The 19,516-nt window shown below is 33.0% G+C and overlaps 2 long non-coding RNA genes across 2 annotated transcripts; one reads left to right on the forward strand and one right to left on the reverse strand.

The window, feature by feature from the left end:
- The first annotated feature begins 9,077 nt into the window (after nt 1–9,077).
- Nucleotides 9,078–11,690, forward strand: LOC127868834 (uncharacterized). The gene is made up of 3 exons (XR_008044266.1): nt 9,078–9,503; nt 10,494–10,623; nt 11,372–11,690. It is a non-coding gene; the product is annotated as an uncharacterized LOC127868834 (long non-coding RNA).
- Nucleotides 11,691–13,488: 1,798 nt separating this feature from the next.
- LOC127868833 (uncharacterized) lies at nt 13,489–15,611 on the reverse strand. Its single transcript, XR_008044265.1, has 3 exons — nt 14,862–15,611; nt 14,306–14,439; nt 13,489–13,747 (listed from the first exon to the last, which is right to left on the reverse strand). It is a non-coding gene; the product is annotated as an uncharacterized LOC127868833 (long non-coding RNA).
- Between the last annotated feature and the right edge of the window lie 3,905 nt (nt 15,612–19,516).

Genomic DNA, 19,516 nt, shown 5'->3' on the forward strand with positions numbered 1-19,516 from the left:
TCTTGATGTTTTTCCTGTTTCAGAATTAGACTTTCAGGTGACAATTGGAAAAGTATGTAAGCAAAGGAATGATCATTGGTCTAAAGATTTATTGGGTAGGCTTTCACAGGTCATAGATTTACCAGCTGCTGATGCAATTTATCATCAGGTGTGTAGCTCCAATTTCAGAACCGGAAATAATATCCCTTTACGTTTCTCTGAGAATGAAGACAGCCCATGCAAGAAAATTAAGAAAAGCCCGAACCGATGTTCAGTTGATGTTATTGAAGCATTTAACAGTGTTACATCGTTTATAGAAGAAAATGAAGGTATGATACTAACAGTAAATGAGCTAAGACAGATGATGGAAGAAATATGTGGAGATCGTGCCTATACTAACACCCACATGAAAACTAAATTACTGCATCATTTTGGCGATTGCATCTCTGTAATTTCACAAGAAGGAAAATGCGATAAAGTCGTGATGAAGAAAACTCTTTCTGCAATTTTACACAAGTTCTCTGAGGAACAGTGTAATGTCACTGAAGAAGAAAAGAAAAAGAATATCATTTCAACAGCTGCTAAATTTATCAAGGCTGATATTAACGCCATATCGTCACCAAAGAAGTATTATGCATCTGCATTAAGTGTTTCATCTGTGGAAGAAAATAAGAAGACTGTTCCTGAAAGTGTGTTGCATTATTTTAGGAAATATAATCTCTCAAAAGGAAGAGTTGAAGATTGTTTCGATCGCTCAAGCAATAGTTCAATATAAAGAAGTGAAACTCCAGCTGCTGGAGCAGTATTGAATTTTCATTAAAAAACAATTAGTTGGTCCTTTATTTAAGGCAAGTGACCGATTGCCCAAACAGTACAAAACAGCACAATACAGCACAATACAAACCAACATAAACACAAAATATGAATTAAGCTGGGGTCACCGCCTTGGAACGGTCAATGCAAAGCATTGGGGGTTTAAACCTGGTTATAGAGCGCTCAACCTCACACTTGGCCCAGCAATATTCATAATACATTTAAGTGTAAATAAAATTTAACGTCATAGCATTGTAACTCAAATTAAACAATAATAAAAGGGAATTAAAACGCATTCAATTTAATTACTATTTAATTACTCAATTGCATTGAAGATACAAGAGTAACAGAATTACAACTTTTTGACGAACGATCAAATAAAACTATTAACAATTGTCAACTACATTCCTTCTTTATAGAAAAGATTTGAGAATATAGAATCATATAGTTAATATCTCAGATAATCATCGCGCAAATACAGGAAGAAGCAGCAATAATGGGTGTAAAAATTCCATATTAAGCATCAAGACCTAGAGCTATACTCGCACCATTACAAGTTGGACTTGGTGTCCAGATGCACCACTATTTCGGCTCCCGATTTCTGGTTGATACTTTGTACAGCTTAGGATTTTCCTGTTCATACTCAGAGGTACAGAAGTTTGAGTCTAGTGCTGCATCTACTATGAACACAACAATTCCAGGATTCTTCCCCGGCAAGTTTATGCAATTCGTCGCGGATAACGTAGACCACAATATTGGGACATTGGATGGAAACAATACCTTCCACGGGATGGGAATCATATCTTGTATGACACCTGGAAGTAGTGCTCGAATACCAATTCCCAGAAAGGAGGTATCCACTGAAGAACTCTCTGAAATTGGCAAAATAAAAGTCAAATATTATCAGTATCCAGAACATGATGTACATAACATACATTACAGTGACAGTGTCAGGTGCGAGAACATACCAGGAGGTAACAGTGCTATAGATATGTTTTCAAAAGTGATATGGCCCCTACATCCTACACGACCTACCTGGTCAGGGTTTATGCAGAGTTACAACAATGCAGGGACATATACTGGAACTGCCAGCATAACATTTATGCCAATGATCAACATGAGTCCGAGCGATCTGACCTGTATTAATTCGACACTTCACTTCGTCTGTGACCAATCTAGAAGATACAATGTTACGCCTGTATTGACGTTTGATCAACCATTATTTCAAAAGGCAATGAATATCATTCACTATTCTGACAACTCCAGTCCATTGAATAAAGTAGTTCTCAGGCTCGGAGCGTTCCATACAGAGATGAGTTTTTTGGGAAGCATCGGACATCTTATGTCAGGCTCTGGTTTGCAAGCAGCTTTGGAAACTGTATATGCCCCAAATGCTGTGACACACATGATGTCGGGTAAAGCAGTGGCGAGAGCGGTCAGGGGACACTTTCTACTGGACACAGCTCTTCATGCCATACTTATGACTGAAACATTCCACACAGATATGCTGGTTGTTCCAATACAAGCTAATTCAGATCAACAAGTTGATGTGACCACTGAATCATCTGACCAAGTCAATGCGAGCACTTATGAAGACAACGAGCTACTTGGTAAACTGTCATCTTTGTACAAGCAGCTAGAAGAGAAAACATTATCCGCCGAAGACATAAGTCATAGTGAAACGCTACAGACCGTCAAAAATCAAGGAGACTGAAGCGAAACTTGCAAAGAATCGCACAGCACTATTATGGATCCAGTACATGCAAATGATTGAAATACTACAGAACTTCATTAGAGCAGAACGCACAGGGGATTGGATTGGTCACCTAAAAGCTTTGAGCAAAATGTTGCCGTATTTTGCAGCATCTGGCCACCATCTTTATTTGAAATCGGCTTACTTGTACCTACAGAAAATGCTCAAATTGCAAGAAGAGCATCCAGAGGTTTATCAACAATTCTTGAATGGAAACCACTGTATTAGGAGAAGTGATAGATATTGGGCTGGATTGTCTACAGACCTCGCTATTGAGCAAGTGTTGATGCGGTCTTTGAAAGCAACAGGCGGACTAACGAGAGGAAGAGGTATGTCCGAATCTCAGCGAATTTCATGGCTATTAGCAATGCCAGCAAACGCAGAGATGAACAACGCCATGCAAGAACTTACAGGGTGTAACGCTATTACAAGTGAACAGCACAAAGACGTAGGAAAAGCAAGATGTGACAAAGATGAACAAGACACTAAAGGCATTTTAAAGTTTCTGGACGAACACTCCCCATTTGATGTTTCTGATGACTCTTTAAGAAATATTGAAACTGGTGTTACTGCTACTGCAAAAGTAAATGTTGAAAGAGCACATGAGATAGGTGAAAATATATTGACAAGTATGATCGGTACCTGTGACGAACCGTTCAAGAGGTCTAACAAGGTCGTAACATTAAGTAAAAGCAATTTTGTGAAGGTTGCAGGCGAAGCAGTTGAAATAGATCCACAGTTATTGTTCCAAAGACTCACAACAGTGGCAGACAGATATGTTGAAGACATCTCAGATGTATTCAAATACGAGCTTAGTACCATTCCGTCGTCATTGTTTGACAATGCTGGTTTGCCAAGAGCTGCACACAAATCGAACCTTTGTGATGCCATTTGGAAGTTGGGGGACTGTTGGGCAAAACTTGAAGAAGGTACAAGTACAGCAGCAATCTATGTTATAGATGGAGGAAGTCTGATACAAAAGATTCCTTGGCGGAAAAATGGAACGTTTGGGAGCATATGTCATCAGTATTATGAATATTTGCATCAGAGGTACGCACGTACAACAGTGGTTTTTGATGGATACAGCTCTGGTCCTTCAATAAAGGATGTAACGCATGATCGACGGAATGTTGGAACTGTTGGAACCCATGTCATATTCACATATGATACGCCATTCAGATCTAAAAAAGATGTCTTCCTGAAGAACGTAATTAACAAACAGAAGTTTATCAATCTACTAGGTGATTACTTGTTGGAAAAGGGGATCAATGTAAGACATGCTACAGGTGATGCAGACTGTCTTATTGTACATACTGCAGTAGATCACGCTGAAAATGACACGGTATTTGTGATTGGCGAGGATACGGATTTGTTAGTTTTGCTCTGCTACAATGTAAATCCATTAAATGAAAACGTATTCTTTAGATCAGACATAAACTCCAGAACCAAACCAAGAGTTTGGGATATCAAGAAATCACAGTCCGTCTTAACGCCCGAAATTTGTCTACTTCTACCATTCCTTCACGCATTGACAGGATGCGACTATACTTCACGAATTAATGGTATTGGAAAACCCATGGCGTTAAAATGTATTATTTCGAATGCAGAGCTGAAAGAAATTGGTAAACGAATGATGGCGACAGATTCCAAGGATGAAGTTATAAAGCTTGGTGAAAGAGCGATTGTTTTGCTCGTTGCGGGTCAAGACTGTTATCAAAATCTTGATACTCTGAGGTATCATAAGTTTACCTCAAAGGTTATGACAAGTAGTGTGTGCGTCCAGGTTTGTACACTTCCACCAACGTCGGAAGCTGCATCTTTTCATAGTCAGCGAGTGTATCTACAAAGTCAGATATGGGTAGGAAATAATACACTTGAGCCTACAGATTGGGGATGGGAGCTGTCTACTAAGGGAACGTTGACGCCTACTAAAACTTACCTGCCGGCAGCACCCGAAACATTGCTGAACGTTATCCGCTGTAATTGTCGAGTTAATTGTGACAGCAAAAGATGTACCTGTAGAAAGCACGGGTTAGAGTGTACGACTGGGTGTGGAGCTTGTCGAGGTGTCGGCTGTTCTAATTCCCCAAAATTGACCGCGATTGATACCGATGATGAAGTTTAAAGTCACAATCTTTTACTTCCAAGTAAACATATTGGTTAAAAAATGTGTTTGTCTAACGTGTGTTCAGTCTGTGAAATAGTATTAGACGCTTTTGACTGTAGTTATGCATATAATACCTTGATTAAATAATTGTTACAGCACATCGTCATTATATGATGGTACTTAAACAGTTACTATACTTATGTCCTATTTTCTGAGACATATCGCATATTTTTATGTACAAATTCGTATGTTTGAAACAGTTACTACACTTATGTCCTATTTTCTGAGACATATTGCATATTTTTATGTACAAATTCGTATGTTTGACCTCAAATATTGCGTACTGAAACTCGTGTATTCAGATTTGGTTATCTTTGTTGAAGATGTAAGGGCTCAACAATCTGAAATTTTAGAAAACACTTTGAAATGATGGCTACAAGTATGTTTGTTCCTTTGTATGCATGGTTATATAAAGTAAAATAGTATAATATATATTACAATTAATGCATGCTACAGCTGTACACAGTATAAGAAGAAGCGCTAGTAAATGCACCATTTTTTATCCAAGTGTATACTTTAATATGCTTTTGTACTTTGTGAATACGAATTATTGATTCAGTATTTGATTCGACGTTAACTTCTATCAGTTTACAGACTTATGGTAGCTTTCATTCTGTTTGTACTGTAACTTATGCAAACATGTTACCATGGTAACATTAATTTATATGTTTTTTACAATATAAGTGTTTTAATTGTTTATCACTTCATAGATTTATGATAGCTTTTATTATTTGCGCAAAGAAATTCGTGTATAAAAAAGTTGCCATTGTAAACTAAGGTAGTAAAATATGCTATATATGTATACATATCTGTATATATATATATTATATAAATATTTATATAATATTTATTTATATATTATGTAAGTTATTTAATAGTTAATATCAAAATAACAGTAAATTTTCATTTAAAGTGATATGATGTTAAGGTTTTGTAGCAACTTATTGAATTGAATATGAAATGATTTAGTTTTAAACGATACACATTGATATAGTACACGTTGTTAGTGTTGCTTTGATAGAAATGCCACAATAAATTAATTATTTTTACAACACAATACATATTAGTACATTTATCTTAGTGATTTTTCTTGTTGGCCCTATTCTTATCTAATACTGAAATTTTCCCAAATCCATATTAATGAAGACTCATTTCAAACTATTGAAATATTTTTCACTGTTAAAAAAGTGTGTGGGGTAAATAGACCCCTGAAAAAGCACTAAAACAGCCCGCACGTTCGAGGAAAACACCTAATTAGCTGCATTTTGCATCAAAGCTTCAGCTCGAGGTGATCTCTTATCAAAATTAAACAGTATACGAGACTTGCTCAATTTCACTGAGTAAAATAAGGAAACTCTCATATATCACAGATTTTCCAAACAAAATCAACGATGGTCATGTTTCTTAGCTAAAATATCAAATTTCCTCTCATGCGATTTTGTGCGATTTTTACTAAGCGTATATTCATATACCAGAGGTACATATTTGATGGGAATCGTTTCTGTTGCTGATAGTTGAACCTTTGATGGGGAATACTTGTAATTTGATTAGTCTATAAACAGTTTATCAAATAATAGCCGTTGGTAAACTCGGTTGCATTTGCAGATTTCTGCATACAAACATAATTATGTTTAAACTTTTTTATTTGTCTATGGTACAAGAAAATAATTTAATATATAAATACACAATGAATAAAAACATTCCATTACACAACAAGTAAATGAGCGGATAATACCCGTGTACAAAATGGGACGTTCCGAATTCCAGTGTGGTGCTATTTTTACCATCTTATACTTTACACAGCTCTATGCCTAACGTGAATTAAATCGGAAAGCAAATATTGCAGATTATTTATGAATTGTGCGATATTTGTATGGCTTGTTGTACATTCTAAAATCTCAAAAGTATATGCATGGTTATAAACAATGCACATTACACGAAATATGGAAAATATGATAAATTAACAATTCAAATATATCGATATACAGTACATGTACATGTGAAATAAGTTGCGTTTATAATAAATCGTCAAATTTATTTTGGGGAAAATGATGCAATAAGTGTCATTTTCAGCCGATTCATCATTATATGGATGGCGAAAATTTATGTCATATGACTAGATTTAAAGGTTGAAGGTCGTATAATTTTAAAGCTAAAGTTTTCTCGACTTTATTTCTTATGAAAAATCATTCAGTGGTAAAGTAAAAAATAGTCCGTGCACGCGACAGGTATATCCCACAGTGTTGAATACAGACTAGTATATTTCATAAGGTGTTATACCGTCAATGTCGCGTTGAAAATGGGATAAAAGATGATAATAATATAAATGGTATACACACACCGGGAAATAAATTTCGTGTTAAAATGTCTTTATATGCCGATGATAATACATCGGTATTAACAGATGACAAATCTATGTTTCATTTCTTTCGTCATGTTTCTGATTTTCAAAAAGTTTCAGGTTCTAAAATAAATTATAATAACAGTTGTGGAATGTTTTTAGGTAAATGGAAAAACAGGTCTGACCATCCACCTGGCATATCATAAGTGAAAAAAGTTACATTACTTGGATATAAATTTGGCCATGATTTAACTGATGATGATATTTGCAATGAATCGTTTATTAATTTCTCAAATACATTTAAAATGTGGTCTAATAAATGTAAATCTGTTAAAGGTTAAAGTTCTGTTTTAAATACATATGTAGTATCAAAAGTTTTGTGTTTGTTCAATGTTTAACAATTCCGAGTCACTATATGAATATGATACAAATATTTGTATTAAGTTTATGTGGGGCAGTGTTTACGAACCAATAGCTCGAAAAACATTATTTTAGACTTCACTTAAGGTGGCCTTCGGGTACCTTATGTTCATCAAAGAATTAATGCATTTTATCTATCACACCTATTTAAACTGTTAAATGATTATAAATCTCCTTGGGTTTATTTTAAAAGGTATTGGATAGGGATGCAACTAAGAAAATGTAATCCTTCATTACACAGTAACAGTGAACCCCACAGTGAATTTATTCCTTCTTTTTATATTGAATGTTTAAAAGTATTTCATAAATTTATAAAGGATGTTCAAACTGAAAATTTTAAACAGTTGTCTGCTAAAGAAATATATGCATTTTTAATAAATCCAAATAATGAATATATTCCAAGATGTAATAGAGAATTTCCATTAATTGATTTTAAAAATACATTTAGAAATATATTTTCCACATCAGTTGATCCTGTGTGTAGAAATACTTGTTTTAAATTAGCGCATTCTGTTGTGTATGTAAATAAATATTTATATGATAAAAAATTTAACCAAGCAAAAGAGAAATGTACTTTTTGTACTTGTGTACTTTCGTTATTAGGACAGGTAGGAATTCTGTTATACACGCTAAAATATTATTATCTCCCTTAGACTTAATTATTAAATTTATAAATAGAATAAAATTTAGAATAACATTAGATTTTCATCGCTTAACAAATGACTACTTTTATTTATATTGGGGTGGTTTATGCCATACAACCAATGAAACAGTAGTATTCCATGCAGATTTATATTACAAAAATTACGGAAAATTTCTATAATAATGAAAATATTTAATATTGTATATTTTATTTTCTTTCTGCTGTTTGCGTTTTCTCTCTGATTTCAGGATGGCAGCTGCAGGGCCGTTATTGGCTGTTACTCGGGTTGTCACCCCGGATCAGAGAGGCAACGCGATAGTGTTTATCTTGTGTTTAGTGACGTTGTTGTGAATTGTTACTTTTATATTGTAAATTGTATTCTTGCATCATCTCTTTTATCATCAGTATTCCTATGAGTCATTTCAATCATGTATTCATATATTATGTAACCCAGTGATGGGCCATCTCATTTCACTCATTGAATTTCATCGCCTCTCATTTTTCATCACTATGTATTTCGACATACCAGTACACATTTTCATTCATGTAGGTCATAGGATACTTGACTAATCTTTCTTTAAGTAAAGAGGTTTTTTTTTCAAAATCATTTGTTATTGTACACATATTGTGTTTCACACTTATTTCAGGCTAAGCTAGATGGTGGGGCTTGGACGGGTGAGGAGTGGTACCGAAGGCTCTCACTTGCTCCAGATCCATCATCTTGCTCAGCTGTAGACATCTTCATATGTATCTGGCGGACCATCACGGGAAGTACCCGAGCATGACTTGGGGTGGTTCGCTGAAAACACCTTTTGTCTTTTATTTTTGAAGTGTACTTCAGTATACTGTTTACTTTTCTTGGTGGTTTTTTAAGGAAGTGTGAATAGTTATCATTTATATTAATTTTTCATATAACCTCTTTATTAACTAATTAAGACCTGGGGGCCGTTTCATCAATAATTACGTATTTTTATACGATCGTAAATTATGTATCGAGATTAATGTAGTCGTTTACGATTTTACATAAACTCCGTTTCATCAACGAAATCGTAAATGCAACATACATAAAATACGACTACTTAAATATACGTATTTTGTAACCGAAAAAAATAGTGACACAGTCTGAAAAATTGCATGACGTAATTTTCGCGCGTTCTGTCAGCTAAGGCAAACATCGCACAAAAAAACATACTCCTATAAATATGAGGTCGAATTACGTCTAATTATTTGGACTAACAAAAACAATGCTAGTTGTGAATCGAAACAAAAACAAACACTGGAAAACGACGTGTAGACCGGTGTGGAAGGCTACCGATTGCTGTTTGGCCGACACTCCTTCCGTTACTAAACGCAAAAAGAAGTTATTTTGGATGGAGACGGTTGAAATGTGAGTTGAGAACTTGTTGGTTATGAATGAAGACCGCTGAAATAATTCGCGTTCAGGATAAATCTGAACACGAATTATTTCAGCCAAGTGTCTGCCAAAGCAAAAATCATCAAAAGACTCTAAGGCGGCAATTGATATTGACAAGAATGAAGATTTTTTGCTTATTTTCTTTATCCATGAATAAAAATGTATTGGTAAGATTAATTGTTTTGTTAATTCTATGCAGAAATGTGACTGTGGTGTAGATCAATTAACAGTTTAATAATATAATTTAATAGAGACCAATCGGAATTCAGGCTGACAATAATAACAAGACATCGTGGATTGAAAGTTTGTCATGTCAGCATTTTTGTGTTCAATTATCAAATATTTTATTTCATTAAGGTATTAGATTCACATGACACAACATGTTTAGTAATCACAAATGTCATATCATTGAGAATGCTATTTGTTTGTCTATTATATAGGGGATATTTGTTGGATTCGGTGGATCATCGTTTTTAATTCACGAGTGATCATAGACAATGATATTTTCACAAGTGGCGCAGCCACAAGTGAAAATATATATTTTCTATGATCACGAGTGAATTAAAATCAATATTTCACCGAATCCAACAAATTTTCTTTTTATTTTATGCTTTTTTCGCAGTTTATATACATTGTTAAAGAGTTTTACTTAAGAATGTCGTTGGGATTATGTCGTCATTTTGTCAAATAAATGACGTCATTTCACATTAAGCAATGAAAATTATCGATAATTCTCACTGATAATTTTCATTGTTTGAAAAAGTGAAATTATCCGTTTTAATCCACCGATATTTCTCTATAAACCACCGGAAAGCATTAAATAAATATCATTTTCCACAATAATTTATTATAGTGTTGATTCACAAGATGTAAATAATCATCATTGATTTATATTGCTTTCTCTGCAAAACTGTGTTACATGTAAAGATCACAAATGCAGTTTTCATTTCTTTGTTTTTCCAGAAAAGAAAATGTTATTACTGGCTGAAGGACCAAAATTGAATGGACAGAGAACACGGTTGACAAAACTCAAACAGAAGTTGTGTCACTCAGCTACATTAAAACATAAAACTGAAGGCAGAAGCAACAACTAGTAATTATTTATTTTTTCTATAGATTATAGTAAAGCTGACTGCTAATTATTTCCTACAATGAAAATGTAACAATTTATGTTTTCAATTTAAAGCTGGGCTGTTTTCGGAGAAAATCCAAGGTATTGTCATAGCCAGCGTGTTGTGTCGTCCGTGTCATGCTCAGTCCTTAACATTTTGTCAATGTATTGAACTTTAGCCATAAAATCAAAGTGCTTCCACCTATAACTTTGAAACTTCATATGCAGCTCCACCTTGACGAGTTCTACACGCCTCACCCATATTTGGGTCACTAGGTCAAAGGTGAAGGACCTTAAAATAATTCTGACAAGCTTTTATTCGTTAAAAAATGCACCCGTAGCCGAGCGTTCACACCTGTTATGCGGTGCTCTTGTTTTTCATTGTTCTCTGTTTTATGGGGATAAAGTATTGCTGCATATTTTCATTTAACTTTATTACCGGTAACCTATTTACCAGGGTATGAACTTGTGTGTCAAGGTATTTTTTATTTAATTCTTTCGACATCCATGTACTTAAAAAAGAAATTGGAATGTAGAGCATTAGTGTCACACACAAATGTTGAGTTTAAGTTCAGAAAGCTAGGTTAATTTTGCAATACAAAAACCAACTTTCAGAAACAAAACCAGGTCATGTAGGCATGCTTACTTATTATGAACATAGTGTCATATGTTGTGTATTTAATATTTAGTTCTGTTAAATGTATAAACTAGTAAATTTATCTGCTCGCAGCAACATGTGAAGAATGAAGCAACAGCGTAATAAAACTCGGGAGGAGATGTCGATGGCGTCAAGGGGAAGATATGCCATTCAGAGGGACATAAGCAATAATCATGAGGAACTGGTTTCTCTTTAAAAAAAATGAAATTCTAAATTGCTCAATTGTTTCTGGAACTTTTAATTAATTTTACATGTGATGGTGTTCAGTGAGTCCATGAAACTTATTATTACACATACTATCATGTAAGATATAAATTGTCATATGAATTATAATACCATGCCCAGTTAATATATTTTACTTCCTGATTAATAATAAATATTTGTGAATGTTCTTTGTGTTTTATTCATTGAAAACTAGTGTAATAGCAACTGTTATCAAATACCATAAACATTATTATCATAAACATTTCAATAAAAATACAAAAAAAATGCACAGGTAAACAACATTTTAACGGTAGATGACTAAATAATTGAACAGAGACTCATAAAGGGGTAAAGTTTAGTAAATACATTCGGAAACAATCTAATATATTGGAAAACTTCTATTTTTTTATGACAATAATATCCATATTTATAGACAGCACACTTATTATTATAAAGTACCGTTACATTTACAAGCCCACTTTTTATGCCCCACTTCAAAGAAGAGGGGGTATATTGTTTTGCTTGGTCGGTCTGTTCACCAGATGGTTTCCGGATGATAGATAACTCAAGAAATCTTAGGACATAGGATCATGAAACTTCATAGGTAGATTAATCATGACTGGCAGATGATCCCTATTGATTGTCAGGTCACTAAGTCAAAGGTCAAGGTCACAGTGAGTTGAAACAGTAAAAGGATTTCCAGATGATGAATTAAGAATGCTTACGCCTAGGATCATGAAACTTCATAGGTACATTGATCATGACTTGCAGATGACCCCTATTGATTTTCAGGTCACTAGGTCAAATGTCAAGGTCACGGTGACTCAAAATAGTAAAATGGTTTCCGGATGGTAACTCAAGAATGCCAACAGCTAGGATTATAAAACTTCGTAGGCACATTGATCATGTCTGGCAGATGACTCCTATTGATTTTCAGGTCACTAAGTCAAAGGTCAAGTTCACAGTGACAAAAAACGTATTCACACAATGACTGCCACTACAACTGACAGCCCAAATGGGGGGCATGCATGTTTTACTAACAGCCCTTGTTTTAATGTGGCTTTGAGAATGTTCATTACAGAGAACACCTTTTAGAGCGAAAGTCAGTGGGTAAAATATCACTTGAATAATTGTTAATGGGGAAAAGTACCTTGAGTATATGATCTTTTCTGGAGCTCAGATAACTGTTCAATATTCAAGGGACCTTTTCCAGTTTTGGTAAATTGACTAAATTAAAAAAAATAAGTTTAAGATTCGCAAACATTTGTTGTAGTTATGATATTTGTGAGGAAACAGTAATACTGAACATTTACCATGCTCTAAAATATCCGTTAAATGCAACTTTTGACGATTTAAAAACTTGAAAATTTTAAAGCGTTGCAACTTTCTGCTGCAACACTCGACGATTGAATAATTTGTAGAGTTCTGTTGTTGTCGTAATATTTTGTGACACGATGAGGATTGCTTATATAAAGTGTAAAATACATCACTCATTGTATCAACATGGACGGACAAGTGGTCTTAGTGTGAGGCTTTTACTTCAGGGGTCAGTGGTTTGAGCCCTGTAGGAGTTACTTTTTATCTTTCTTTAATTGTATTCTTTTTTTACTGGAGCTTTTTAGATCCAGTGTTTACATGTATCAATATAAAAGCGTTTAATGAAAAACTTGAATATCTGCCAAAATTTAGGAAAAGTTCCCTTTAAAATAAATATTAAATCAAGCACTTGGTAATACCTAACACATAACTTTTTTTATTGGTCCTCAGAACATTGACATTTTTTTCTTTCACAAACCTATAACCTTGAAGTAAATATGAGACAAATTATGCATACACAATTATAAAACATGCAAACATCAGCTGTTGTAACTATTGTGTCTAGACGACCAGGAATACCAATCCTTCCAAATCAGCTATGACACAACTTTACGCCATTTGGCTGAGTAGTGTAGCTCTGCCTATTCAGAGAAGACTCGAGCCATCTATCACTTTATAACATTTATAACTATAAATTTTTAACACATTTTATGAAACAGTTTGATCAGCTGCTGCCTCTTATCACATGCTGCTCGATGTACTGGTGTGTTGTTCATAACTTCCGGTTCCATCACATTTCCAACCAATTCCTCTATCAGTGGAACGTTTGAATCCAGACACAGGTTATGCAGGGGCATGTACACAGTTGATATTTTACAGCACTTATTGGACTTGAAAGGCCAACATCCACCAGTGGCATGCAGATATCTAAACAAATATCAAAAGTATTTCTTTAACATAGACATTTGTCTAAGTGACTAAATTGTCCTGATACCATTGACATTAATTTAATTTCAATATAAATTATATATAATATATAGCCTACAAAACACTTTATTTGTGCCTGTATTCACTATTAATGCACAATATCATTTAAATGCACTAGTAAACAATATTTCATACATAGAGTCTGATGATAAGCAAAATGAATTTTTAAGATTTAAAATAAAATAAATAAATCATCAGTTTATTTAAACGGACATTTTTTTATGAAACATCATATTTACACATGCAAACAACCCTCAGTTATTATAAAAGTTAATTTACATATAAATTCTAAAATTTGATTATTAAAGTTGTACTTTATCAAGCTTTAAAAGTTACGTTTGATTTAAGACACTGTGAGAAAGAGATTGGCACTAATACTTCATTAAAATACTGTGTGGTAAGTTGATCTCGCACTAATAAGACTTATATTTCACAACCTATATAATATGTTACCAATCTCGTGATTTCAACACTCCAAATGCCCTTTCTACTACCCACCCTCTACATAGATGGTCATTGTAGGCCTGTTCCGCAGCATGGGAGGGATGAGGTTAAGGGGTCATCAGGTTAGTCCTTAACGGATACCCACTATCTCCCAGCAGATGACCCTCATCATTGGTGCTCAGATATTGCTGTAAATTGAAATATTTTATTGGGCAGTTGCTTTGTCTTTGATAAAACAGCAGTCCACAGTTAATATTGTTAGATTAAGGTAGGAAAGCATCTCAATAATTTTCACAAAACTAGCTTAAGTATTATCAAATCACTATATTTTAGTTACCTTACCTAGATGAAATAATGTAACTTAAGACAATATTTAAAGATAATACTGATAGCTGCATTGGCTAACACATAAAAGAACAAAAGCTTGATCACACAGTGCTAATGGTGCTTATTGTGGTAGTTAATGATTTTTGCGCATGTGCGTAACTAATAATTATTAGATGTCAAAGATGATAAGCATTACGCTTATTTCAACATTTTATGGTATTTATCTGCTTTATACCAAATTTAATGATAAGGTAATGAATCATAATACTGTATTTACATTTACCTCATGCTGGCATCAGCAACAGCCTGCATATTAATGGCATGGAATCCTCAGTAAGCATCTCCCTTGGCAATATGCAATATGCCAAAATCTATAAAAAAATAAAAGTTATTCATTAACATGAAAGTGCTCATCATTTCATGTTCACACTACCAACACAAAAGGGAGGAATGCAGAAAAGGAGTAAATAAATAAAAAAGCCCCATCAATATGCACGAAATAAATTTTTTGGATGGGGGGTGCATATTTATAGCACTGCAGAATTGAATTTGACAAATAAATAAATTGTAATCAAATGGAAACCATATAGAAATAAATAAGGTAATTGTTCTGCAATTATTAAAGACATAAAGTACAATCTACTTTACTCAAGCTCGATTGGTTATTCACAGCTTGGGTACTACTTACATGTACCCCTGGTATCATTAAGCATACTTGCATGTACCTCGGGTAAGGTTAATATACTTAAACGTACCCGGTCCTTATTAGACTGTACCCGAGTTGTATTATTGCCCAAAATTCGATGTGGTACAGTGCACTACAGATAAATGTAAAGCCATATTGTTTATCTAAATTAAACTTACCTTTTGAAAAAACTGCATCAATATGCTTTTTGAGTATAAATTTCGATGATATAAAGACTATTTGAGAAAAAAAATGACATTAATGTGAACATAATTAAAAAAATTAAGCCTACAACAACCCATTTAGCATTAAATTTCCGGCTATATTAAAGTATATTAACTGTAACAGGGTTAGTATGTACATGTAAGTATACTTAAAGAGTACCCGGGGTACAGGTAAGTAGTATCCGAGCTGACAATGACCAATCGAACAACATTGTAATCAAATGAGAACAATATAGAAACAATTAAGGTGATTTTTCTACAATTATTAAATACATAAGGTACCATTTCTCAGCATCTACTTAACTAACCAATACAATAACTTGGTTAAAAATAGCAAACACAAACAACATCATGATGTCATATTCATTTTCATGATCACGATGTTATAATCAACAATTTCGAGGTAAAGTATTGTTCAATCATAACATTTGGAAGTAGAACAACTACAAGTTCAACATTAGCGGGTGGGGTAAATCAGTCTGCACTTAAAGTCATCGATAAGTATACGTCGACACAAAATAGAATGAGTTTAACATAAAGTCATTTGTAAAGAAACAAAACAATAAATGCTTAAATGCTTAAACTAATAACGGTAATCATCGAATGCTTTTATTAAGAAAAGATACAACAATAACTTATTCTTCAACCATTTTGCAAAATCCGAGTTGTCAAATGCTAAGTAAACAAAGGGCAACTACTCTCAAGTTTTTGGGTTAAATGCTACTTATTTGCTATTTGAAAATAAATACAATTTTATAATTATACTTGTTTAAATCAATGATTTCTTCGCCTTATTTACATACCTAAGCGACGGAATGAAAGGGATGAGCTCGCCGGCAAGTTGGTGCTATGTCTTCCCCGATCAAAACCAACAATCGCTCTATTCCGCCCTTACTTAGACGATATATCGAAGCAATGTTCTCATCTCTTAGGTTTTCGAGAACAATCTCTCCCTTAAAAGCCTTGGCATTGGTAATTGTTCGTCTCCTGCCATCTTGGATGACAAAAACGACCGCCATTACGTTAATTTACGGGTGCCCTTACCCAGTCGTATATTTATGTATGAAATTTATGTAATTTTAATTTACGATTTGCTTGATGAAACGCGATTTCATTGAAACATCGTAATTTATGTAAATCGTAATTTACAACTAGTCGTAAATCGTTGATGAAACGGCTCCCTGCAACATTTAGGTTGGTGACTGTGTATTTGTTAAAATCGTTACTATTTTTTTAGATTTATTTATTCATTTCATTACATACATGTACGTGCAGACGTGAAAAGACTGGAATAATTTAAAAATTAATATCTTAAAAGACTCTGACACTAATAATTATATAATAATTTGTTTTCTTCATTCTTTACTAATGTTTTACTCAAAGTCACCTTATATTGTATAAATTCATTTATGTCTTTTTAGCGGATACTTGGGGCGCTTTACACCCCAACGTACGTGATTAATAAATTTTATGAAAAAGCGTTCGAATTTCGAATGCTACGCATGCACTTTTAAAAAACTCTTCTAAAAGAGTTAATGAGCGCCCATGTGATGAGAATTAGTTATAGTTTTTTCAGATCGCTCCTCCAATTAAGTGACACATTCAGTAATAAGCATAACATATCTATATTAACGCCGATTGGCATACCTTGTTTTCAACATACTATTATTTGATGTGAAATACATAATGTAGACAATTATTCAAGTCAAATATATTTTTATGTGGAGTTTATATGTAACACAACTGTTCCTTTACCCAATACAAGTTCAAGATTTTGAATTTGTCGAGTATGAAAGGAGACTTTTCAACATTACATGCATAACGGTCGCAAATCGAGTTCATGCGACGGTATCATGCATCTTTGAATGCACAAGTAAAGGTAAAAACTAAACCGAATAATAATAATCGCGGATATGATATATATAGATCTATATATATATATATATAATATATATATATATATATATATATATATATATATATATATATATATATATATATATATATATATATATAGATCTATATATATAGATCTATATATATATATATCTATATATCATATATATATATATATATATATATATATATAGTATGATATAGATCTTATCTATCTATATATCTACTCTATAATCTATATATTCTTCATCCAATAGTATTAATACTGCTATTACAAAATGTATAAAACCGTATATCATAATTTCAATCGTTTTGCTTTTATACACAATTTCATCAAACACTGAATATATGCACGATGAAACATGGTTTATAAATCAAGATAACGTATTTGCATTTCAACAAACTTCAACAACCTACCGCATTTTAATAGAAAGTGATATAGCTAATGCTGATAATATTGTATATGTAACACATCTATACATGGAGCTTTTGATGCTATTACCGAAAGCGCTGGCTCTCCGTAAATGTAGAGATCCGGAATTAAATATTCAAATGTTTCTTCGGTTGTTCTTGAGTTTCTTGTCAACCAATATTGCTTGCTGAAACTTATAATTTATAAAGGCATTGACCTGTGAGCAAATAAGTCAATAGTATTGACTCTTACGTATCCAATATATCCAATATTAAATATCCAATTGATTATTGCTCAATACACATACTGAATAAATTATGAAACAACACAATTACAGTAAAAATAAAGAATACATATAGCATGTTCAATTAGAAAAAAAATAGGTACATAAGCATAGAATGTTATTCCTCCAAAACAAAAACAAAGCATGAAATACCGTTTACATAATATATTTTGGTAATATAAACAAATAATAAAGTAATTAGAAAAGCCATACACAAATGGGATAGAACTTGTTGTGATCTTAATTGTTGTACTGATGTGTAGTCTCATATATATCCCTTATTCTCATAATATCGGTTCTCCTCATAGTATCATACCTTCAAAGAAAAACCTTTAAGACGTGCTGGAAAGTTTATGTGTTCATTTCTTCATTTTTTAGAAGTTGTAATTCAATTGATAGTTATCGATGACTTTTGCGACGATCATGTTTCGGGTTGCGTTGTATATATCGCATATTATACACAATAATGTGGGAACGTTGAAATGAATATGATCTGTTATCTCCCTTTATCGTGAATTATGTCCCTTGAAGTAGAGAAACGTCCCGTTTAATTACAAAAGCATGTAATGCCTTAGTAATAGATTAACGATGTTTTAAGTTCAATTTAATACTCATTTTCAATATTGTATTTAAAATATAATTAGTCTTATTAAATAAGCATATTGTTGTCTTACATGATCTATCCATGAAGTTTCATGAGAATGTCGTGAGCATTCGTATTTCGAATGCTACACATATACTTTTAAAAACTCTTCTAGAAGAGTTATGAGCGTCCATGTGAAAAGAAAAACTTATAGTTCTACTAGATCACTCCTACAATTGAGTTGCACATTAAGTTATAATTATGACATATCTATTACTTCATCCCATAAAGGTTTACAGATTTTGAATTTGTTGATTTTTAAAACAGACTTTTCAACAATACATGCATAACGGTCGAAAATCGCGTTCATGCGACGGAATCATGCTTCTTCGAATGCACAAGTAATGGCAAAAACGTATATCGAATACTAATAATCGCGGATATATATATATATATATATATATATATATATATATATATATATATATATATATATATATATATATATATATATATATATATATATATAGGATCTGGCACGAGTTGTTATTTCATACCATATTTTATTAAACGAGTTCAGGAATTTTGATAATAAGCGAGCCTTTGGCGATCTTAGTAACGAATTTCCTGGACGAGTTTAATAAAATATGGTATGATATGACAACGAGTGTCAGGTCTTTTTAATCACATACTTTGAAATGAGCACATTAAATAAATATTAAATTTACGCAAACATAATGATAAATCCCGAATGCTGTTTACATTTCGTGACTTCATTTGACGTTGCAACGTCATTTCAGCAAAATAACAAAATGCAATTGTCTGATTATACTCCTTTAATTGACGTTTCGGCAT

Source organism: Dreissena polymorpha, chromosome 2 (genome assembly GCF_020536995.1).
Source record: "Dreissena polymorpha isolate Duluth1 chromosome 2, UMN_Dpol_1.0, whole genome shotgun sequence".
Taxonomy (NCBI): domain Eukaryota; kingdom Metazoa; phylum Mollusca; class Bivalvia; order Myida; family Dreissenidae; genus Dreissena; species Dreissena polymorpha.